Here is a 24,619-nt window from a genome sequence, read left to right as displayed (position 1 = left end):
TCCATTTATTAGAATCCTGAGATTGTTGGGCCTTCCTATTTTTTTTTTTTTCCTGTTGATGACCGACAGTATTTTAACTTGCTGATTGACGTTTAAATAAGCTTAATAAGACCTGTATCTATTATTGGGAGATTCTGGGTATATTTATTTTGTTTGACAACAAAGGCTTCACTATTAACAGGTCTACTAGAGTATTTTACCAATCTAAATATTTTGAAATTATCCATGTTGGAGAGTGTTATAATTTAGAATTACTTTTCAAGACCTTTTCCCTTGCAATGATGAAAGAATTATTCAGGAGTTGAATGTGTCTTGAATGTGCTGTTTTCTAGTTCTATTAAAATGACAAGAGATCACTTATCCAGGAGGTGTCTTTTTAATGTTTTCTAGAAAGGGCATAAAATACTCCATTTTAGTATCTGCAAAAAAACTCAATTTTATTTGTGGTTAGGATTCTCCTATAGGAACCACTCCAAAGTAACCAGGCTGTGCAGAGCTTTATGTCCCATATAAAAGCAGCATTCAGATTGCTTATTTCCCTTTTATTTATTTGCATATGTAATTTATTGTACCTATAAAAAGGAAGATTCTTATAAAAAGCAACAAAACATGGGGAAAAAAGCAAATTATCATTTCTTCTGATATATTATAATTCAGAGTTTAGTTTAAAAAATAAGTTTGATGGATTCCATTTAATCTTGCTAGAGTTTTGATGGGAAGTTGAATGTATAAAAGCAAACTATCTTATCTAAAATCTTAAAAACATTATTTACCAGGTGCTAAGAATAAATTTACAGTGCTTTGGTGTTACTATTTATTGCATGTGTTGAATTCCAGGCTGCAAAATTATTACTACTTTGTTTCATAAAGTCCAGTAATTTTTAATATGTATTTATTTAAGTATTTATCCATGCTATGGGTCATGAGTTACCACTTTACTGTGAAAAATGGGACTTATAGATTTCATATTAAAAAACTTAGAAAAAAGAATTTTTAAAAAATGGAAAAAGCAGATGACATAATATCATATGCTATTCATTTTTGCATATTTCAGTTTATTAAATAAATTTATGAGTATATTTTTCTACTTTTGATGTAGCATTTTAAGGTTTACTATTAAGATTTTCTTCCTGATAGGCGTGGCTCAGTGGTTGAAGAGTTGACATATGACCCAGGAGCTCATGTTTTGATTCCCTGGCAGGGTGGCTGGCTCAATCCCCAGTAGGGGGCATGTAGGAGGCAGCCAAGCAATGATTCTCTCTCATTATTGATGTTTTTGTCTTTCTCCCTCTCCCCTTCTCTGAAATCAATAAAAACATATTTTAAAAATATTTTCTAAAAAAAAAAAAAGATTTTCTAATTCACACAAGTGGATGATATCAGAGATAACCTCAATTTGACATAGACAGCAAATCAATGACTATCTTTTGAAGCCAATTGTAAGGCTTTGAAATCCGATGCTCCAATTCACTGCAGAGTTGATACAGCAACATTTTTTTTCCTCCTGACATGGTAATTGAAGATAGACCTTTTTACTTCTCCATTTAAATTAATGTTGTATTACAAGAAAATTCAATTTGAGTTTTATCTTATCACCCTCCCAAGTTACACAGAACCAACAAGGAGAAGCAAAATTTTGGGTATTATACCTACCAAGTTATCTACAAATAAATGGTTCATTGTTCTTAAAGGAAAGGAAAAGGATATTTTCTAACTTGGATGATCTCTTCCATAGATGAGTTAAAACCTGGAAATTGAAAAAAAAAAAAAATTGAACTCTATTTTGATATGGTAATTGACTTTCTATTTTTTAAGGTTCTTTTTTGTAATGGTTACTGGGAACACTTGAAATGGATAAGCATTTTTGCCTGAAGCTTTTTAAGGCAGCCAGGAAATCTTTCTCCTTGAGTTGGCATAAGCAAAGATACTTTTTTCCATAGGATATTGCCAAAGGTTCATTTAACTTGGTAATCACATAGACTGTTTTGTAATTACTTCTTGAGGGCAATAATTCTCCACAAAATATTAGTCATTACCAGTGTTCTTTAAACCTATGGTCATCTAAAAAAGATAAAGAGTTAATGTGCAATTTCTTAATAAATTGTTAACATATATGAATGACCTAAGGAACATAGGATGTTAAATCAGTAACTTCATTCATTATCATGCAGTCCCAGTGAGGTAGATGTATTACTCTAATTTATAGACAAAGACTCAGGCAAATGCAGTTAAAAACTTAAAGTAAAATATTTCAATATTTATAGAATCCATATTTGAACCATTGAACATTTATTTTTTCATGGGTATAGGGTTTCACTTTTGCCATATAAAAAATTCTGGGGATTTGTTTCACAACAATGTGGACATACTTAACACTATCGAGTGTACACTTAAAAATGGTTAAGATGCCCGGCCGGTGTGGCTGATGTCATCACGGTTCCATTCCCAGTCAGCCAGCCAATCTATGATTCTCTTTCATTCTTAATGTTTCTATTTCTCCCTCTCCCTTCCTGTCTCTGAAGTCAATAAAAACATAGCTTTAGAAAAATGGTTAAAATGCTAAATTTTATGGGTTTTTTTATTCCAATGAAAAGTTCTACTAGAAGTGATTTTATTTTATTTTTGTTTACTTATTAAATACATTTTAATAAAGAATAACAGGAGATAAAATGTTCATAATTGTGTAATCCAAAATGAAAATTCTGAAATTTTACCACGTAAGAAAAGCCTGAGTTTCTCCTTAGATTTGGACTGAGCTCTTTCCTTACTATGAGAAGATTGTATTTCTTTAAGAAAAATACAGTCAATGATGTAAAATCAAAGCTAAGATATAAATTATAATGATATTAACAAGGAATAAGTGGATTTCAGTTTGTCACTCTGAATGAGAATTTCACTTTTCAATAGAGTTTAAACTCAAGTAAGCCTGCAGATTTTTAGAGTTACAGATGTGTTTTTGACTATGTAATATGTCTTTTAAAAATGCAGTTATCCCCTAAAGGCTTTTCAATAATGAGTGTAAAGCATTTGTTATAAAAGTAGAGTAAAATGTGATGGCTTTTCATGTACCAGGATAAAAATACAATCGTTCACTTAATTAAAAAACAACCAATCACTGGAAAAAGCGGATGTTTTTTTCAATCTCTCTCCTATGTCTATCAAAATTTATTTTATGCAACTATATTTTCTAAAATTATTACCATTTTATCTTTCCAATTAAGAAGTGAGATCAGGCTAATCATTTATAATTAGGTCTTTTAAATTATCTACTTCCATTCACCATTTCTACAATCTCTTGCCCCATAGGAAATGATTTAGGTGTATCCATCTTGCTTCCTGTATATTCATCTTGCTGCATATATATATATATATATATATATATATATATATATATATATATATTTTTTTTTTTTTTTCTAGTTCTAACTAATGCATTGAAAATTGACTCTTTTTTACTGTCTAACTGCTTCAGGTAGTATTTCTCTACATTTTAAAAAGAAAGACTCCAACCGATTTGAAAATAGGCTAGTTCAGGTGAACTATTTCAGGATAAAATAACCTAATTCAGCAATTTATAAAAAGTGAGTTTAACGTGTTGAAAGCATTAAGAAATCTAGGGGAATATATTATTTACTCTTTTAACTCATTGACTATTTAAAAACTCAATTAGTAATTAAAAGGTAAAATTCATTTCCATTAAGCACTAAATTTAGTTATTCTTTACAATTGGCTATTGCATTCCATAAGACCTCAAATATAGTAAGGATTCAATAAAATGTTGATTCTGTTTGATGCTACACTTACCACTTTGTAAATTGGCTTGGCCATTTGTAAATGTCAATTTATGGTTGGGGGCATGAATATTTCAATATGATTTGGATGTCATTCAAGCAAACAGAATTTATTTATTACAAAAACAATAAAAGATATGCTTTCTAGTTTATAATGTAGTTGGTGACTACCTTCCCCCATGAATATTATCATTTTGATTCACACTCCTATTGTGTGTGGTAAGTCTGGTATTATCTCCGTTTTAAAAGAAGAGGTTGAGAATAAAGACATTAAATGGCTTGCTCAAAGTTACTTTGCTGTGAAGTTGGAGTCAGGACTAGGACTGGAATTTTCTGATTCCTTGGCTAATGCTCTTAATCCGATACCCACATTTTCAAACTCTTCTCCAGAAAGAACTGAAGGAGGTGACAGTATGAAATGAGAACCAATTTGTAATATGAAATGAGGCTATCTTAGAGTAACTCCATTATTAATATTTTATATAATGGGGTACAAGAAATGTTTCATTTAAAAAATGCTACTCCTTTCAATAAACCTTTAAAAATCATTGCTCTTGTATCACTGTTGTTGCTGCTTTTGTTTTGAGATGAAAGCTGTAAGTCAGATTAGACAAATTAACTCTAAAAAAGGAGGAAAAAAGTCTACAATTCCTGAAATACTTGGTGCATTTACATTATGTATCCTGCCATATCACCTCCTCATTACATTTAGAATAAAACTCACAATCCTTACTGTGGCCTGCAGAACACTTAATGATCTGGTCCTTGCCTAGTTCTCTATTCTAAAACACAAAGTGAAATTATTTGATGGCTAGCTGACTCTAAACTTCATGACTGCAGAGAAAGTATTTGAATTTATAATTGAATCCTTAGTTACTTTACACATAATTGACCCTTGATATTTATTTGTATTTATTTTTACATGTAATGTTATCCCAGTGTTAGTAATACAGTTTCCACCCCAGTTTTATGGAGATATAATTGACACATAATGTGTTAAAAATGTATAGAAATGAACTTTGTATCTTGGTATTGTGTCTTACAAGCTTTACCGAATTGATGAATATTTATTGAATGAGTGAATGTTGAATGAGTTATCAAGAGATGATTCACTGTGTTCTGAAAAAAATCTGAAAATATATACTATATTTGAGGAATATTTCCATTAAAATGATTTGTTTCAGTGTATAATAGTAGTTGGAATACTGTGGTAGCCATGATTTAAAGAACGTTGTACCGCATTCTTTGCATGTGATTTCTTTTGTACTCACAACAACTTTGTTGTAGTTAGTAGTCTATCCTCAACGTTATAGATGATGAAACACAGAGTTCACAACTTGTTGAAGCCACTTAGCTCATAAATGGAGGAACTGAGATTTGAGCCTAAACCTATTCATAACTAAAGTCAGCATACTGTGCTTTGCTGCTTCCTAAATTAATTTCACTCTCCGTTATTGCTTCCTAAATTAATGTTTAAGTTGTCTGGGAAATTTGTTCTGATGAACACTTTCCTTTCCCAGTGATGCTGGATAAATGAGGTGCTACTGTAACAGGTGCTAATAGAATGGCATAGTGAGAAGGGCAAAAGAAATTAAAGAAGGAAAAGGTGTGTGCTGAAGTCATCAGGGATGCTTCTTGGAGTAGCTGTGGGACTTCATTTAATGCTGCGGAAGTGTAGAATACTGGACCTTGCAGGATATATGGATACAAATAAGAATAGAGCAATGGTTCCCAACCTTTTTTTTGGCCATGCCCTACCTAAGCATCTCTAAAATCCTGATGCCCCCTCCCCCTGTGATATATAATTCTTATTCAAAAAGTGAACTTGTGAGGAAGCCTAAAAGGTCATTAACTTGGTCTAAACAAGCCTCCAAAGAACACGGCATCCATGAAAGAGAAAAATAAAAGAATGAAAGGACAGTTTGAAGTACTGAGGAAGAAATCACTAAGAAATTATTTTAAAATAATAATGATATGAAGTGATATGAAAAAAATAGCAAATAAAGTTTCAAAACATAATAGAGAACTGAAATGCATAAATATGTCACAATTTTGAGGCCCCTGGGACCATAAGAAATGCAAAAAATTCACTGTTAACTCATTCTCAAATTGCACCCTCTTAAAAATCAAATTGCCCCCCTGTGGGGAGTGTGCCCCACATTGAGAGCCACTGATATAGGGGAAGTAGAGGTATTTCAGTTTGGAAAAGGTGCTTAGAGACTTGGAGGTATTGTAGGTACCCTGAAAGGAGGACTAGTGTGACTGGAAGAGAGAGTTTATATTAGAGAAAAGTAGGATATTTGTAGCAGAAGCAGATGAGGAATGATTGGGGGCAGTACATAATCTATACAGAATTTAATTTTTTTCTGTGGTTGCTAAGAGCAGTGGCATTGTGGGATAAGGTAATATTTTAAGAAGTTCATTTTGGTGGCAGTGTGCGGGTGTTAAATTAGAATAATGCAGCATTGGTAACATAGTGAGTTAAGAATGGCAGGTCTGGCTCTGCGTTTGAATTCTACCGTCTCTGCTTGTGGGTTTATGAGCTTTGAATGTATTGCACTTACTGTCCTTTAGTGTCTCCTCTGTGAAATAGGACTTGAACAGTCATACCTTTTCCCTAGTCTCAGAGATTCTGATTCAGTGTGTCTATGGTGTGGGGCAAGGATACCCCTCCTCCCAAGTCAGACTTAGATATCCCTGCTCTGTGAACCTAGAGCACTTGGTATGAATTCTGATTTTCCATAGGAAGCTTTCTGCATCATAGGGTACGCGTGCACAAGTATATTTGACCAACTACTTCCAGCCTGCTTTCCAGTGGCTGTACCACTTTGCATTCACTGGCAGCACGTGAGAGTTCCCTTTCCTTCCATTTCCACTGATACTTGGGTAGTATCTCACATTATATTTTTGCTGACCCGATATATGTAAAGTAGTATTTCACTACTTACACTTTTTTTTCCCTTCTAACTAGAGGCCTGGTGTATGAAATTCGTGTATGGGGGGGGGGGGGAGGTTCCCCTCAGCCCAGCCTGCACCCTTTTGCAATCTGGGACTGCTGGCTCCTAATTGCTCACCTGCCTGCCTGCCTGCTTGCCCCTAACCACTCTGCTGCCTGGCTGATCACCCCTAACAACCTCTGCCTCAGCCCCTGCACATGCGACACAGGCTTCCTTTCCTCTGTCTGGCCTCAGGCACCCAGGACCTGGTGTCCCTTGCTCTATCCAGCCCCAGGCACCCGGGATCCCAGGTGGCTTCACTCTGGCTTTGTCGGGAAGGATGTCTGGAATGACATCTGGTCTATCTGGTCTAATTAGCATATTACCTTTTATTGGTATAGATTATTAGTAAGGTTGGTTATCTCTTCAGTGTTAACTATTACCCTTAGAATCTCCTGTTCTTGCTGTTTCTTCTGCCTAGAAAACCCTTTTGATGTCTGCTTAAATATCATATATTGACTATCTTATCTAAAAGAGTATTCTTCCTCACCTTCTTTGTTCTGATTTATCGTTCTTTATAGTATTTATCACATCAAAACATAATATATGAATTTTAATATTTATTTGTTTGTTTCTCCATCGAGTTTCTTGAAGGCAGAGATCTTGTCTGTGTTGTACATAATCCTAGCACTTAAAAAATTGGTACTTTAAATATTGGCTGAGTGGATAAACATGAATTTGCTATTTATATCCTTTGTCCATTTCCCCTACTATCAGGAGTTGCTTAAATATCTTGGACATTTACCCTGGTTGATATTAGACTTGTAATGTAATCTATTAATTTTGTCTGTTATTCTCCTTTGATAGGAATCCTTAATTATCAAGTGGTTAAATCATCACATTGCAACACATAAATCAACACATTGTAGTTTGTGTTATTATGGTATGAAGAAATCCTTTCTATCCTGTTATCACAAACCCCCATACATTTCCTTCTATTTGCTTTATAGTTTTATATTTTACATCTGGTTCTCTAATTCCTCAGGAGTTTACCTTATGATAAGATATAAAATGTAGTGTTTTGTTTTATTTTTCTTCCTGTAAAGTATAAACAGATTGTACTTTTTCTGCTGATGTATAGTAACCCCTCACCATATACGAGTTCTTTCTCATATTTCATTAATCTGTTGTCTATTTCTGTCTAGTATCATGATGTTTTTATGACGGTGGCTCTTTGCTTTATGTCCTCAATCTGGTAGGGCAAGGCCTCCCTCTTTTTAAAAAACTAAACTTAGCAACATCCACAATAGCAACAAATACAATCAACTAATGTATCTAAAAAAGAATGCACATGACTAAATCCTAGAGGAATTTTAAAACTCTATTAAAGGGCTTAAAAGAACACATAACTAATAGGAGAGAAATTCCTGAGATGATTTAACTTTATAAGATGTCAGTTCTCCCCAAGTTGATCTATAAATATAATGCAACTGCAAATCAAAATTTTAATAAGATTTTTGCAGATCTCAACACATTTATTCTAAAATTTATGTGGGAATTTTTTGCATATATGTGTCAATTATATTGTTTTTTAGTGACTAGTTTGCATTCTCATGGATGCGCAGGTGATTTGAGACAGCAGAGAAGAGGGAAGCCAGCAGGAGAGAGGAATGTTTTGATTAGCATTGCTAGAAGTTGTAGTGGAGGCAGCAAGTAGCACTCTCAGCAGAAAAACAGGAAAGAGAGAAGATGGAAAAAGTGAGGGATTGTTGGCTAAATATGTACTCCATCCTCAACTCTGGGAAATGAATGTGGTAAGAACAGAGGACAAACAGCCACCTGTAATGTTCCTCAATACGGTGCCTTTTCTGTGCCGTGCTAATGACGTATGCCATGTCTAGTTCAATAGTCTGTACAGAATACTTACCTGTCTGGGGTATAGCATTTATTGAGGCATCTCTGAGATGTAGCTCAGTAATTGAAGTTCATAAGTAATGGTGATCTTGAGGTTATGCTTAAAGTAGCAGAGAAATAAGCCTTAGAGAGTTTCAATAAAACTAGTTAAAGTAAAAATAGTAACTGCACTTGGATCAGTGCTGTTCCATTTGGAAAACAAGGGCATCCAGAGCTACTCATTCCCTTAATTTTCATACACACTCTTATTTTGTATCTGTGCACATATAATTGGGTATATTCATGGTTTGAACATAGAGTAAAACCACTCTTTTTAAAAAAATCTTTATTGTTGAGATTATTACAGATGTCCCTTCTTCCCCCTCCTCCCCCCCACCATAGCTCCCCTCCACCCAGTTCCTACCCTGCCTCAGGCCCTGGCCACCCTATTGTCTGTGTCCATAGGTAATGCATACATGTATATAATCTTTGTCTAGTCTTTTCCTACACCCCCACACCCCTTGCCTTTGAGAATCATCAGTCTGTTCCATTTCCATGCCCCTGATTGTATTCCATTCACCAGTTTATTCTGTTTATCACGTTTTATACTTGTTTGATTTTTAGATTCAATTGTTGATAGATATGTATTTGTTGCCACTGTTGTTTATACTTTACATTCTTCTTTATCTTCTTAAAGAATACCCTTCAGCATTTCATATAATACTGGTTTGGTGGTGATGAACTCCTTTAGTTTTTGCTTGTCTGTGAAGCTCTTTACCTGACCTTCAATTCTAAATGATAGTTTTGCTGGGTATTCTGGGTTGTAGGTTCTTACTAGGCATCACTTTGAATATTTCTTGCCACTCCCTTCTTGCCTGCATAATTTTTGTTGAGAAATCAGCTGACAGTCATATGGGCACTCCTTTGTAGGTAACTAACTGCTTTTCTCCTGCTGCTTTTAAGATTCTCTCTTTGTCTTTTGACCTTGGCATTTTAAATATGATGTGTCTTGGTGTGGTCCTCTTTGGGTTCCTCTGTGCTTTTTGTTTGGGGTTCTCTATGTTTCCTGGACTTGTAAGTCTATTTCTTTCATGAGATAGGGGAAGTTTTCTGTCATTATTTCTTCAAATAGGTTTTCAATATTTTGCTCTCTCTTCTTCTGGTAGCTCCATCATTCAGATGTTGGTATACTTGAGGTTGTCCTAGAGATTCCTTACACTATCTTCATATTTTTGGATTCTTTTTTCTTTTTGCTCTTTTGGTTGGGTGTTTTTCGCTTCCTTGTTGATTTGATTCTCAGGATCCTCTAGTTTACTGTTGAATCCCTGTATATTATTCTTTATTTCAGTCAGTATATACTTAATTTCTGACTGGTCCTTTTCCATTTTTGGCATTCTCACTAAGATCCTTGAAAGTCTCAATAAATCCCTTGGAGGTTTCTAGAAGATTCTTGAGTAACCTTTTAACTGTGGTTTTGAATTCTGTATCCAGTAGTTTGCTTTCTTCCACTTCTTTCATTTGTGACATGTTTCTTTGTCTCTGCATTTTGGCTGCTTCCCTGTGTTTGTTTCTATGTATTGGGTAGCTGCTAAGTCTCCTTGAGTTGATAGAATGGCCTTGTGTAGTGGGTGTCCTATATGGCCTAGTGGCTCAGTCTTCCCAGTCACCTGAGGTGGACACTCTAAATGTCGCTTATGGATGTGAAGAGTTGTAATCTGGTATGGTCTCACACTGAGCACTGGGTACACTGGCTCTTGGGTCTCCAGGGAGGTGCAAAGTCAGCCACTGCCTGGGGCTACTCATCATGAGCTACAGAGAAATCTGCAGATTCCTCCTCTTTGTATTGGGTTTGGAAGTGCCCAGAAGAGGCCCAGCTAAGAAGCAAGGCAGGCAGGTGCTAGTGTGGGCCATGGGCCTTTTATTGATAGGGTTGGAGCTCTGACCCAGCTGCAGCTTGTTTGACAGGTTTTTAGCCTGAGAAAAAGATAGGCCATTCACATGCAAAAGCCACTGCACCCAGCTTGGGTGGGGTTGTAAATTAGGGTCAGGGTCTTAGGGAATCACCAGGGCAGAGCAAACAGAAATGGCTTTCAGTCAGTCGGTCGGTCCTGCAACTGGGGAGGTCCCTGGCTTCACTTTGATTTTTCCCCCCACATAGTAGAGATAAAATATACAAATAATCACAGTGTTACCAGAGAGATGTTGCAAAGTGTATGAAATTTCAAAGGCGGAAGAAAGCACTTTTGCCATATACATTAGAGAAGGATTCACCTGACCTCTGTGAGCACCTTTGTCTGGAAGAAAGCTGCCCCCAAGTTCCTACTTCGATGCCAGACAGTCTGGGTCCCCCAGAGCCTCGCCCAGCACTGGAGCTCAGAGCAAGCAGGAGCTTGTAAGTTCAGTTTGTGGTGCCAGCCTTTTAAGAGGAGCAGCTGGGTCTCCAGCAGCCTATGTGTCCCTGAGCCCCAACCTGTACTGCTTTTTACAGCCCCTAGTTCTTTCTGCCCCTTGGGACTTCTTTTCCCAGCTTTGGGACCCTGGGCTAAGGGTCTGGGAACCCTTGCTCCTCTGGGTGGCCCTCTGCAGAGGTGAAAAGTGGCCCATGTGGGTGCCAGACCAGCCCTTTTGCACCTCACTCCTCCTACCAGTCTCTGTGTGCTTTCTTCTTTACTTCTCTAGTTTGTAGGACTTCCATTCAGCCAGCTTTCTGGCAGTTCTGGATGATGGTTGTTCTGTATTTTAAGTTATAATTTTGATGTGGTTGTGGGAGGCAGCAAGTATAGGCATTTTCCTACACTGCCATCTTGCTTCTCCAAAACACTCTATGTTTTAATGGTGACTGCAGGTTGAAGAACAATAGAGTTGAGGAAAATGAACCTCTATGCTCTACTACTAACAATAATCAACCACATTGATGTCATTATACTAGTATTAACTGGTTATTATGAATCTTTTCTCTTTCTCTAAACCAAGAATCTTCTCAAGGGATAAATTTATATATATGCATATATTACACTGTATAACAGTTTGAGAAGGAGTTATGTGATCCCAAATAAGGAGTTAATTACTCAGTTGTAACTTGTATACAGCTTCTATTATTTGGAGTAGCCCCTTTTTTCTAAATGGATGAGCATTAAAACCAGATTTGTTTAAATTTATTTTTGAAAAACTTCTTTAATTAGTAGATATAAAGAAAAAAGAGTTTCTGGCTTCACTTTGATATTTTTCACATAGAAGAGATAAAATATGCATACAAATAATCAGTGTTGCCAGAGAGATGTTGCAAAGTGTTAATGGAGTTTCAAAGGTGGAAGAAAGCACTTTTGCCATATACATTAGAGAAGAATTCACTAGAGCTGAACATTAGAAAAAAAAAGTAGAATATTGTAATTGTGCATGCACATGAGAATATGGGTGAGTCCCAGTGTTTATCCATTCTATTGAAATATAATGTAATTTTTACGCATATGTAAAGAAGACCTGTGTGCTTCCACCATGTAGCACACTGAGCCAGGTCCTTCATTAACATTGGTATACTTTACACTTGTAACAATTATATGAAATACATTTAATTAACATTATACGATGAGGAAACAGGTTTAGAGAAATACCTGCTCAGTGTGTGGTAATTAGTGCCTAGAATTGTTTTTCAGTTACTATGATCTTAGTTATCCACTTGTTAGCTGTTGTCTGAATGTTTCCAGAATAGTTAAGATGATAACTACTTCAAGAATAATACACAGACTTAGTCTCAATACCACAACTATTATTAAGCCTCTCCTAACTTTTAATGTTTAAAAATGTTTGCCAGTAGGAAATTCCAAGGCTTCACAATCAGAAAAAATATATGCACCGCTATGTTCATAGCAGCACAGTTTACAATAGCTAAGATTTAGAAAGAGCCCAAGAGCCGGTCAGTAGATGAATGGATAAAAAAGCTATGGTATCATTTCTATTCTTGGTACATTTACATCATGGGATACTATGCAGCTGTAAAAAGAAGAATCTCTTACTTTTTTGGACAGCATGGAGGGAGGGACCTGGAGACTATTATGCTAAGTGAAATAAGCCAGTCAGAGAAAGATAAATATCACATGATCTTACTTGTTTGTGGAATCTAATGAACAAAGTAAATTGACCAACAAAATAAGACCCAAAAATGGAGGTATAGAACAGACTGACATACATCAATGTGGGATAGGGGGGATGAGGAGAGAGAAAACAAAGAAGTTGTATATGTATATGCATAGCCCAAGGACATGGGCAATAGAGGTGTGAAGAGGTGGGTGTCAGGGGAAGTAGGGTCTGGGTGGAGAAGAGTCAAGCAGGGGCGGGGGGGTGGGGTGGGGAATGGGATATATCTATAACACTGTCAAGAATTTACATATATATATATATATATATATATTCCATTTAATTCAAGTTGTCAAATTTGTCAGCAGGGAAATTATTCATAATCTATTATTATCTGTTTAATTTTCTAGAAAATGTTCAGTGACATCCTACTTTGTTTTTTATATAAAAATATTTGTCTTTTTTTCTTGATCAGTTTAGCTAGAGGTTTATCATTCATATAAATATTTTTAAACTAGAAGCTTTATGGTTTCATTGATTTTCCTCTCTTATTTCTTTTTCATTTCATTGATTTAAAGTTTTTATTGCTTGCTTCCTTATACTTTGGATTTAGTTTCCTTTCTTCTTAAGGTGAAAGCTAAGATAACTGATTTTGGACATATGAAAATGTTGGAAATGTAAGTTTTTAATGCTATAAAATTGTTTCTCAGCATTGTTTTATTTGCATCTCACAAATTTTGATATGGTGTGTTTCATTTTGAAATATTTTCTGATTACCTTTGCCATTTTTCTTTGAAAAACAGTTTATTTTGAAATGATTGTTTTTCCAGATATTTGAGATTTTTCTGAATTTTTTTCTGTTTTTAATTTTGTGTTTTAGCCTTTGCAAATATAGCTTCAAGTTTTCATACACATAAATAAACAAGGGGAAGGGGTGATAAAGACTTTTTAAGACATTTTACTATTTGATGCTTACTTTTACACTCGTGTGTAGTTTGGCTCTTTGATCAAACTATTCATCATCAGCCTTTAACTTAGATTTCAAATGGATCAGTTATCTCACATATTATTTTTCTTAAAAAAAAGAGGCAATTTACAATACAAGTGTTTTTCTTGTGGATTTAATTGTCTTTAAATTGACTTTTATCCCCTGCCTCTCCCAGCTATCCTCCTCATAGAGGTAAAGATTAACACAGTATACTGTTCCTTTAGTATTTAAAGGACCATGCCTGCATCACTGATATTCTGCTAACTCCTTAGGACTTGGAAAATCCCTAGACACCTTTAGTTGGGGTATCCTGCCCATGCATACAAACTAGAGAAGAATGGGAATATTTTAAAAGGCTTTTCATTAAGTGTCAACACACTAATTTTTTTGTTTTCTCTTATAAAATAAACTAGAGGCCCAGCGTGGGTAGAATCCCTAGGCCTAGCCTATGATCAGGGCGAGCTCACCAGTTCCACCTCTCTGCTGCCCACCCTAATTCCCCGTGGTTCCCTGCTTGCCATCCAGCAATGGGAGTTTGTGGGTTATGGGGAGGGACCAAGAGGTCTGCCTTCTGCCTGTTTGCATTTCCCCAGTCCTGCCCCACCATCACCCACTCTGGTTTCCCGTGGTTCCCCATTTGCCATTCAGTGATCGGAGTCTGAGGGATGGGGGGAGGGACCGAGCGATGTTCAATGCACCTCATAGTGACTGGCCAAGTGGTCATTCTGGTAGTTATTCTGTTATAATTTCTGGGCTTTTATTATATAGGATATCCAGTTTGTTAGTGTAGCCTATAACTCCTTTAACCTTTATAATAAAAGCCTGATGGGAAAATAAAAAATAATAATAAAAATAAAAAATAATCTAAAAGATAAGTCTGACTAGAGATGTGGAAAACATGACTTTTATTTCCATCAACTTAGTGGAAGCTCCTCATCGGATCCTCACTGCTCTGTTGCCTCAGATGATATTAATTTAATGATAGTGGAAGGCATATTTGACAGAACTATACATGTGCTAGTTTTGAGAGCAATAGCGTTGTCTAATGATTAGTTTGTGGAAATACCCATATTTTTTATTTTCCTGGAATTTTCTTACGTTACCATGCACAGTTAACTGAGAACTAAGCACTTCTCTTGGGATTCATCTCTTGAAGTAAATCTGCATGTCACGTCATGCTCCAGCTGTTCTGTGCATCTAAGTGGCCCCACTCCCCTTGAGGACTTAGGCAGATGATTGGCAAGTCTCTGAAGGAAAGTCTTGGTTAATCAGGCTATCAAGTAGCTTGTTTTTAAAAATATTATTCCATAAACCAATGGGGATAAGACATATTACACAGGAAGAATCAGAGGGAGACAAGGAACTCTTTGCTGTTATTTAGATAAAATCCTGAATTACTAGAACTTGAGTAACAGACCTATTTAGTTTAATGGAATCCCCCCTCCATCCAAACCCCCAAACCTTGTATCATGGTTTAAAAAGAAGAAGTTTACACAAAATAAAGGCTGTTCTAGGTCAGTAGACATTTGATCAAATCACATACATATTATATGTATTATAACATGTGTAATCATCATCATCATCATCCTCAGGATGGTCCAATGACTAATATTGAAGAAAATTGTAATTCTGAGACAATGCAAAACTCTTGTTATACACAAATGTTAGCTTTTCATTTTTATTAAAACTGGAAAGTGAACAAGTATATTTTAGCATAACATCTTTCTTTTAACATGGGCTAAAGCAAAGAACACTAGATTAGATTTACACTCTTGGGTTTTGCTGTGATTCAGTTCCCAACTAATCGAATAACCTTGGGCAAGTAATTTCACCTTTCCAGGCTTCCTTTTTATCTGTAAAATGAGAGATGTGCAGATCCAGCTTTGAAACTTTATTACACTATGACATAATTTATTTGCTTACTCCGTTGAAGGTGTAGTGCAGAATTCAAAGAAGGAAAAGAAATGTTTCTTGTCTTCAAAGGTTACAGTATATACAGAGATGGAAAGCTGTAATATGTGAAAAGTTAAGTAGTAGTATAAAGTAATAATACAAGATGTAACATAATATATGCTGCGATTCAGGCTGTAATGTAAATACTGTGCATTCTGAGGTGGGGGACAAAGATATCTATCTGTTGGGTAGAATCATCTATATAAAAGTCTAACATGCTAAGTGTTCGACTGTCCTACCACCCACTATGATATGCACTGACCACCAGGGGGCCAGGTGCTCAACACAGGAGCTGCCATGATGCACAAAGAGAAATGGCACTGTGGATCTGGCACCCACAAAGCAACACTTGACTCCCCGCAAGTAGAACACAGGCCCCGCCACCACCTTTGAGCGACAGCCCACCAAATCACAGCTGACACTGCAGAGACCCCATGGCACATAATGTGGCCCACAGCCCAGCCCAGTCGGAAACAGTTGCTGTGGGAGCCAGGTAATGAAGTCACATAGCAACACCCAGCCTCCTCTTCCTAGCAATGACTAGCCTCTTTGAAGTTTCTTCAGCCCACAAACATGACTTGCTTTATAGCCAGGTGGAAACATTTCACACTAACCAAATGTCTGTGAAGTGTTTTCCCACGTCTCATCTTATTTGATCCTCACAGAAGTCCAGGAGTAGGTTGATAGGAAACATGGTAGAATCCTATTTTCTTTTAATTAGCCAGAAAACGGAGATTTAGAAAGTTTAGAAACTTGACCTGACTAAAAAGAAGAAATGGTGGACCTTGAAAATGACTTTAGGTTTTCTCACTGCACAGAATATAGTCAAACACTGCTGCAGTTAAATATTTTATCCTTTGTTCTCCCTGTGTGATCTACAATAATAATCTGGTTCATGTTGTATTTATTGCTGTGTTGTTGATAATTACCTAAAAGGGAACTTGGGGTGCTTCACTGAGCTGGAAAAGGTTTAGCTACATAAGAAAGCAGGTCTAATTAAGCAAGTTTATTCATGTCTATAAAAGGCTAAGTTGACTCGTGTATGCAAGATACATATAAAGCTCTTGCTGGCGCCAATCACACAATGTGTGTTTCAATCTGTCATTGTCGATCGTGAATTTGGTTGACTCTTCTATTATAGAGAAAGGGCAGATAGCGATATTAAAATATTTTTTCTAATTAACTTTCTTTCAATGTGCATGAATTCGTGCACCAGGCTACTAGTCTGAAAATAACTACACAGAATGGGGCTTGAACTAATTCCAGGAAGCTGTGTTGATCAGGCATAGTTGAAGAGAAAAGAACTGGAGTATCCCAAGCAAAAGTATAGAGACTGGAGCTGTAAGTAATTGTTCAAAACGAGTAAGTTTGTTTCTAGATTACAGTACAGACTCATTATAGGTGTATTTGCTTTCCAAAACATCCAACTTAGAATGTTTGACCACGTTTAAATTTTATGTGGTATGAGTATTTATGGTCAAATAATTTTGAGATATTTCCTATAGTTTTACAGAAAAAAAGCCAGGAATAAGATGAGGGAGCTAAAAGAAGGATTTGACTTAACAAAAACTCTGACGTAAGAAGCAAAGGTTTTAAGTAATTGGTTTTGCACAATTGCTGATTAGTTTAATCTAATTAGGATAAATTTAATTGTCTTAGTGTATTTATGGTTTTTACATCCTAAAGTATAAGGTTATTTTAAGTACATTTAAACTTTTTAGACTTATGAAGATCAATTGATTATTTTTTATTTTAATTGCTTCTGGAAAATTGTGTAGAATAAATATAGTTTAAAATATATCTATGGTATTTTGTCAAGTAACTATTTCCATGGCTTATCACTTACAATATCCTAAGGAGAGTCAGTTCTATTATGCTTTCTGTTAATCGATTCTTTAAGAATTCTAACATATTAAGTGGCTTTTAAAAAATCCAATATTTTATAGGGAGATTGATAAGAGAATGATAAAATCTGTACTAAATATTTCCAAGTTTCTTTATCTCTCACATATATAGGCAACTGCTGGTATGAGTCCCAATCTCTCCACGCCATCACGGGGTGTGAGCAGGGACAGTGCCCTCAGTGTGCGGGGGCAGTGGTGGTGGGAGCAGGGCTGCCAGCAGACTGGAGCAGGGCACAGTGGGAGGGGCTAGGCAGGGGCATGGAGGATGGGCCCCTAGTATTTCACGAGATGTATAGGTAACTGGGAAAGCATACATAAGATTATAGTTTTTATAGGAGTTGGTGAATTAGAGATAGTGAAAGCCTGCCATACCTTTTACTATCATATTACCATGAATTGTATACCACTGTGCACATTGAACAGCAGGACAGCCCATAGCCAGGTTCTGTTGGCATTTATTCATTTTAGGTAGCAAATATTTTCAGCTCTACATCAGTATATTTATTACACAGATAAATATAATAAATAAGAAAACAAAATGTAGAATTTATCTACATTTTGGAAACAGTGTAAACAAGGAAAATCTTGGCACCAAATTCTTGATCTATGGATAAACAACAAAAACAGCAAAACTAATTTAAGGCGAAAGATAATCTGAAATGAGCTGATTTTTATTAGGCTCCTTTTTCTCTTTCAATAGAAGACATTAATAAACATTAATAAATCTAGTGTTTTCTATTACTAGGAAAATAAAGACAAAGACTTAGACTTAGTACTTAACAATCAAGTGAAAGAGGAGTTAAATTTAAACAATTGAGTTTAAAAAAATGATTCCATCTTTTTTTCTTGGAAATACGTATTGTGTTTTCCTCTGGGCCTCCTCAGATAGACTGAAGTGCTTCTGCTGGCCCAGGGACTCACTTTATCAATGTCAAGTTTTTTTGTGTTCATCTGATAGGCACTGCCATTCTGGTTAGGATGCCTGCCTGAGTTTTGAGGATCCTCCTGGGTTGCTGGCACTACATGAGTATTCTGTCATTATTGGTTCATATGTTTTGTCATGGCTTAATATCTGTGAAATAACTTGTGTGTCCTCAAAGCTCACTTTTAAATCTAATTTTTAAACATCTATTGAATTATTTAAATAATTTTTAAAAAGCTCTGTAAACAATGAAGGTTTTTAGAATTTAATGGGCAAACCGATTTACTATTTAAATCCTTAATTAAATATTGGACCACTTTAATAAAGTAGCCACCACACAAAGAATACTGAATAAGATATTTGGGGATATAAAAAAGGGGGTGACAAAAATCCCTCATTAAAATGACCAGCTTGTCTGTTGTAGTAAACAGCAAGACTATGTAAATAAGTGCTCTGGCCAAAACCGGTTTGGCTCAGTGGATAGAGCGTCGGCCTGCAGAATGAAAGGTCCCGGGTTCGATTCTGGTAAAGGGCATGTACCTTGGTGGCAGGCACATCCCCAGTAGGAAGTGTGCAAGAGGCAGCTGATTGATGATTCTCTCTCATCAATATTTCTGGCTCTCTGTCCTTCTCTCTTCCTCTCTATAAGAAATCAATAAAATATATTTTTAAAATAATTTAAAAAAAATAAGTGCTCTGATTCCCAATTATTGAAGCTTGGGTATAAGGTTTAACCATAGAATGAGAAATCAAAGTTCTCTGACAAATGCCATATTACTCAGCAATTAAAAAATTAATCTTGTCATCGGCAATAATATGGATGGGCCTGGAGGTATGCTGAGTGAAATAAGTCAGACAGAAAGAAAAATGCCATATGATTTAACTTATATGTGGATATACTAAAAACAAAACAAAACAAAACAAAAAACAGTAAACAGATCAGAAACAAACTCAGACACAGAGAACATTTTGCCAGTTGCCAGTTGGGAGGGGGACTGAGGAGAAGGGTGAAAATAGTGAAGGGATTAAGAAGTACAAATCGGTAGTTACAGAATAGTCATGGGAAAGTAAATTAGAGCATAGGGAATAAATATGGTCAATAATATTGTGATAACTATATATAGTGTCAGATAGGTACTGGCTTTATCGGGATAATCACTTTGTAAGTTCTATAAATGTAGAACATTAGGGTCGTACACCTGAAACTAATACAATATTGTACATCAAGTATAATTGAAAAATAAACAATTAAAAAAAAAAAAGCTAAAAATTTAGAGAATCTAGTTAGCTTTGCAAGTAATTCCAATAACCAGAAAAATGTTCCCTCATTTCCCCGCTGGCTTCCATACTCTCTATAGGGAGTGTTCCCCTTCCCCTCTGAGCCCTTTGGCAGTGAGAGGTTTCCTCACCTGCTGAGGAGGAGTCAATGGCCAGAGGAGGAGTGTCCTCTGCGGCTATGACAGGAGGGAGTGATAGGCTTCAGGCAGTTAGGGAAACAGTAAAAGTATTACCTGGACACACATGTATGAAAGATCATTCTGGAGGTGGAAAGCTTTGGCGCCTAGAAAGGAAGGATGGAAGTTCAGGGGAAATGGAATAGTATTGGGATATGGTCATTAAAGAAGTGGGGTAGAGTAGGTTGGATGCAGCAGAACAAGGAACTTTAGGGAAATGTTTTACAGTAGCTGCCCAAAAAGGGAACTGGGATCTTGGCAGTCTGCCTAGTCAAGGGCTTGAATTTCTCAGATGCAGCAGATTTGCAGGATCAACATTTGTAAGTCAGGCTCTGCCTGTATAGGGTTTCCTTTTATTGACACTTCCTTTTGATTGTAATATCATTAGGAACTATTTAAATGTCCATAGATACATGGATCAGTTTTTAAAATGTTACTTTTGGCCCTGGCTAAGTTGGTTGGACACCAAAAGATTGTGGGTTCAATTCTAGGCACATAGTTAGGTTGCTGGTTTGATTTTACAGATAGAAGAAGAGTTAATTTTTCAGTTTGTTCAGCTTTTTACTTGCTAGGACGGAATGAAGACATCTATATCCTTACTTGCTAGATTGGAAACCGGAACTGTGATGGTCAACTTTATATGCCTTGAGAATTTTAATTTTAGAAACAAATTCCCTGCTCTAGTTAGAGAAAGTGGAGAATATTGAGAGATTGGGGAGAAAGAGAATAGACTTGAAAGGAAGGGCATTACTAGTATACTGAGTCTAAAGTACACTTGAGAGAAAGTGGATGATTATACTTTTTACCCTACATATTAATTGCTGAGTGATCTTAAATACATTAAAACATTTTCCCAGGTCTTAATTTTCCTCATTAACTTGTTGCAAGGTTTACTCAAGTAGACTTTCCTCTTTTTTTTTTCTTCTTTCCCTTTTCCTTTCTCTTTCCTTTTCTCCTTTGTTTTGTCCTCCTTCCTATAACATCCACCAGGTCAGAAATGCAAAGATAATTCATATTTTTTCCAAGTCTCAAATTCTAAAAGAAAAACTAGATAAAATACTCTGTCGTAATCACTTATTTGCACAATTCCTACAACAGTGGTACAAAGAGAGGAGAAGAAAATTGAGAGAAGAGGATGGTCAGAAAAGGTTTCACAATTAAGAAACATGGGGTTAGACTCTTAAGAAAGGAGAAACCATTTTCCTGGTTTAACAGAAGGGGAGAATTCTATATAGTGGAACTATGTAAAGACTGCCAATCATAGAACTGTTCTGTTCAGTTTGGTTTCATGGGTATGCTATGTGGGTTTAGAGAAATGAGTTTGTAGAAAGAGGCAGTTGTCAAATCTGGGCAGGCCATATTTGCCACATTAGGATATCTGGTCTTTATCCAATAGGTCTGACCCACCAGTGAGCATAGAAACATCTTTAAAAGATTAATCTTTTTTAATGATCTTTTGACTTCACTATGGAGAGCAGTAAGGTTAGGAGAAAGGAAGAGCAGTGTTAATACTATTACAGCAATCTGGGGAAGTGATGGTGAGGACATTGCCAGAGTAGACAGAGATGAGCCTTAGATTATAGGATCTAGAATATATAGTAACTGCATATCAGGCAAGATGAAGGAACTGAGGGTGGCGATCAGGTTAGATGTGTTGTTAACTAAAAGGAGGAATGGAGAGGAATGTGGTATTTAAGTTGCCTAGAGGATATTCAGCTGATTATCCTCAGTAAACAGTTGACTAAGTCAATCTGGAGCTTTTAGCATATTCTGAGTTGGAGACTGAGGTTTGGTGGTGTAAATACGAACTGTGTTCCATTGACTGGCATAGTAGGTCTGAGGAAAACATGTAGACTGAGAAGAGGACCATGAAGTAATCTTAGGAAAGGCTAACATTTTAGGGGTAGGTGGAAGAAAAAAGCTTCTCGGACAAACGAAGGAAAGATTTAAGATATGGAGGAGGATGAGTAGAGAGTGATTTGATGTTTTAAATCTGAGGGAGTTATTACCAGAATCAAATACACTAAAGAAGTAAACTTTTGACACTGCAGGAAGTGCAGTTTGCGAACAGTTACGTGGACCTCATATATGAGAATACTGTAAAATACGCCTGACTTATCAGCACCTACTAATTAGGAACTGATTAGATTGCACATAACTGAAAACCCTAAATAGTATTAAGATTAATTTTTTTTTTTTCTAAATGAAAGAAATCTGAAGGTTGAGAATCCCAGGCTGAAATGGCAGTTCGATGCAGTTGTCAGGGATCTATATTCCACTTTTTTTTTTTCCTGGTGTTTTAGTTAGCTACATGTGACTGCCCTAACAAAGTACCGTAGCCTAAGTGGTTTATAGAAAACAGAAATTTATTTCTCACAGGTTTGGAGGCTGGAAGTCTGAGGTCGGAGGACCCTGTTTCATCTTTTAGAGCGTCTCCCCTATATCCTCACATGGAGGAAAGAAAGCTAGCTAGCCTTCCAGCCTGTTCTTGTCAGGGCACTCATCTCATTTATGAAGATTCCACCCTCAAGACCTGCTAATCCCCCAAAAGCCCACTTCCAATGACCGCTTTGGAACTAGAGTTTCAACATATGAATTTTTGGGGGTGAGGGGAGCACTGCATCTAGCTTTCCTAGAGTGGTCTCATTATCATGGCTCAAGCTGGAGGCTGGAACTGCAGCTATCACACCCACCTTACTGACCGATAGTAGGATAAGGGAATGTGGAAGAATCTACCCCCTTTGTAAGACTTCCAACTTCAGTCTATATATCTTAATGGCCAAAGTTCAGGCAAGAAAAATACTTAGCTTCAAGAGAACTAGGAGAGTGTTATCTTTTAGTTGGGGAATATATTGATATGTCCAGCAAAAAATTTGGTTTCTTTCTATTCAGTTGAGAGACCTTGGAGGCAACTAACAGTCTCTGATATAGAAGAGGTTAACGTGTGTGTGTGTGTGTGTGTGTGTGTGTGTGTGTGTGTGTGTGTGTGTTTGGGAGAGGAGAACAGAAACTTAAATTTGACTAGTCTGTTGTTTTGAAGCTTTCATGGTATTTCTCCTGGACATTACTGTGGATAATCAAAAGAGAACTGTTAAAAGATAGAGGAATAGCCCCAGCTGGTTTGGCTCAGTGGATAGAGCGTTGGCCTGTGGACTGAAAGGTCCCACGTTTGAATCTAGTCAAGGGCACATACATGTATGGGTGATGGGCTCAACCCCCCCAGTAAGGGGTGTGCAAAAGGCAGCCAGTCAATGGTTCTTTCTCATCATTGATGTTTCTATCTCTATTTCCCTTTCCCTTCCTCTCTGAAGTCAATAAAAATAAAAACATTTAAAAAAAGATAGAGGAATAGATTGTGTACCTGACAGTGTTTTGATCTGCAAACCATTCTGCTTTCAAACACATTTAATTGTGCAAATATTTAGGGAAATCAATTAAGGAAGTCAAACCTACTAACATATCTTACTTAAATTCTATAACTTATATTTTGATATGCCAAGAAAACACTGAAATAGCATAGTAATTTGATTTAGTACTGTGAACCTATTATAACACATTTCCTATTTAGCTAGCTTTGTAGCTGTCAATATTAATGTAATTTATCTCTTTCAACTGTTTTTGAATATAAAAGTATGGTTTCTAATTATAGAGTGGGTTAGGTTAAAAGGACTAACTAATATAGGGTATAGCAGTTCTCTGCTCTTCGAAAAGCTAACATCTGGGGGAATTTGGAAAGAGTAAATACATTTGGAAATTGCATATTCTTAGAGTTTTATAGTATTATACAGTGCTTCTTTCCATTTACTAATTGGAGCTCTACTTGTCAGATTTTGCCCATGGAACCAACATCCTTGGAGTCAGTTGAATAATCTTTGATTGGTAGGTCCAGATCTTCCCCAAAGGTATAGCTCCTATCTAACATTTTTGGTTTGGAAATTTTGGAACATTGGTCCACACTGGTTGCTCTGGGCCATATTTTAGTAATAATAGGATTATTCATCTTATACTTGGGAAAGTGAAAGTGATATAGTCTAAACTTCTATTCAGTGAATAAAGCCCTTGCAGTATTCCCAGCTTCAAATTCACATTTCCCAACTGGACACTCACATTTCCCAATCCCAAAATGTTTCATAACATTTTTTAATAGTTGAAATGGTTACAAAAAATATATATATTTGGCTCAGGGAGTTACAATTTACCTTCTTATCACTATAACTCATTTGTCTTAGTTCCACTCTTTTTTGTCCCTCTAGAAGCTGACAACCTATTATCTGAAGCTTTTCTTTCTGCAGGATATGCATCACTGATACTTTCAACAATTGCTCATGACTTATCTTTTTTCTCCTCTCATCCTTCTATGATTATCACCTCTCCTTTTAAAGTTCTATACTGTATTAATTCATCTAAAAATAAATTAGCTCTTTCAGCAGCTCAGTCAAATACACTATTAATTTACATTAAATTTGCAGTCAACCAAAACCTGTCTTTTCAGAGGGGGCTGTTATCTATAATAATAAAAGCACAATATTCTAATTAGACCAGATGTCCTTCTGGATGAAGCCAGGGCTGTGAGGGAAGCGCAGGTGCCAGAGGGAAGCCCAGGTGCCAGTGGGAAGCTGGTGCCGGCAGCTGGGGGAAGGAAGGCACCATTGGCACCATTTTTCCAAGAGATTTTGTTCACTTCAGGTCTCTGTGTCACATTTT

General features: G+C 36.3%; 1 protein-coding gene and 1 long non-coding RNA gene across 15 annotated transcripts in view; both read left to right on the top strand.

Moving 5' to 3' along the window:
- Positions 1 to 24,619, top strand: part of SSBP2 (single stranded DNA binding protein 2) — a 202,579-nt gene that overhangs the window by 25,558 nt on the left and 152,402 nt on the right. The gene's annotated exons all lie outside the window — the stretch shown is intronic.
- Positions 17,957 to 21,769, top strand: LOC118703946. Its single transcript, XR_004983202.2, has 2 exons — positions 17,957 to 18,909; positions 19,154 to 21,769. It is a non-coding gene; the product is annotated as an uncharacterized LOC118703946 (long non-coding RNA).

This window comes from Pipistrellus kuhlii, unplaced genomic scaffold, assembly GCF_014108245.1.
Source record: "Pipistrellus kuhlii isolate mPipKuh1 unplaced genomic scaffold, mPipKuh1.p scaffold_m20_p_4, whole genome shotgun sequence".
NCBI lineage: Eukaryota > Metazoa > Chordata > Mammalia > Chiroptera > Vespertilionidae > Pipistrellus > Pipistrellus kuhlii.
This window is presented reverse-complemented; position numbering and strand designations above follow the sequence as displayed.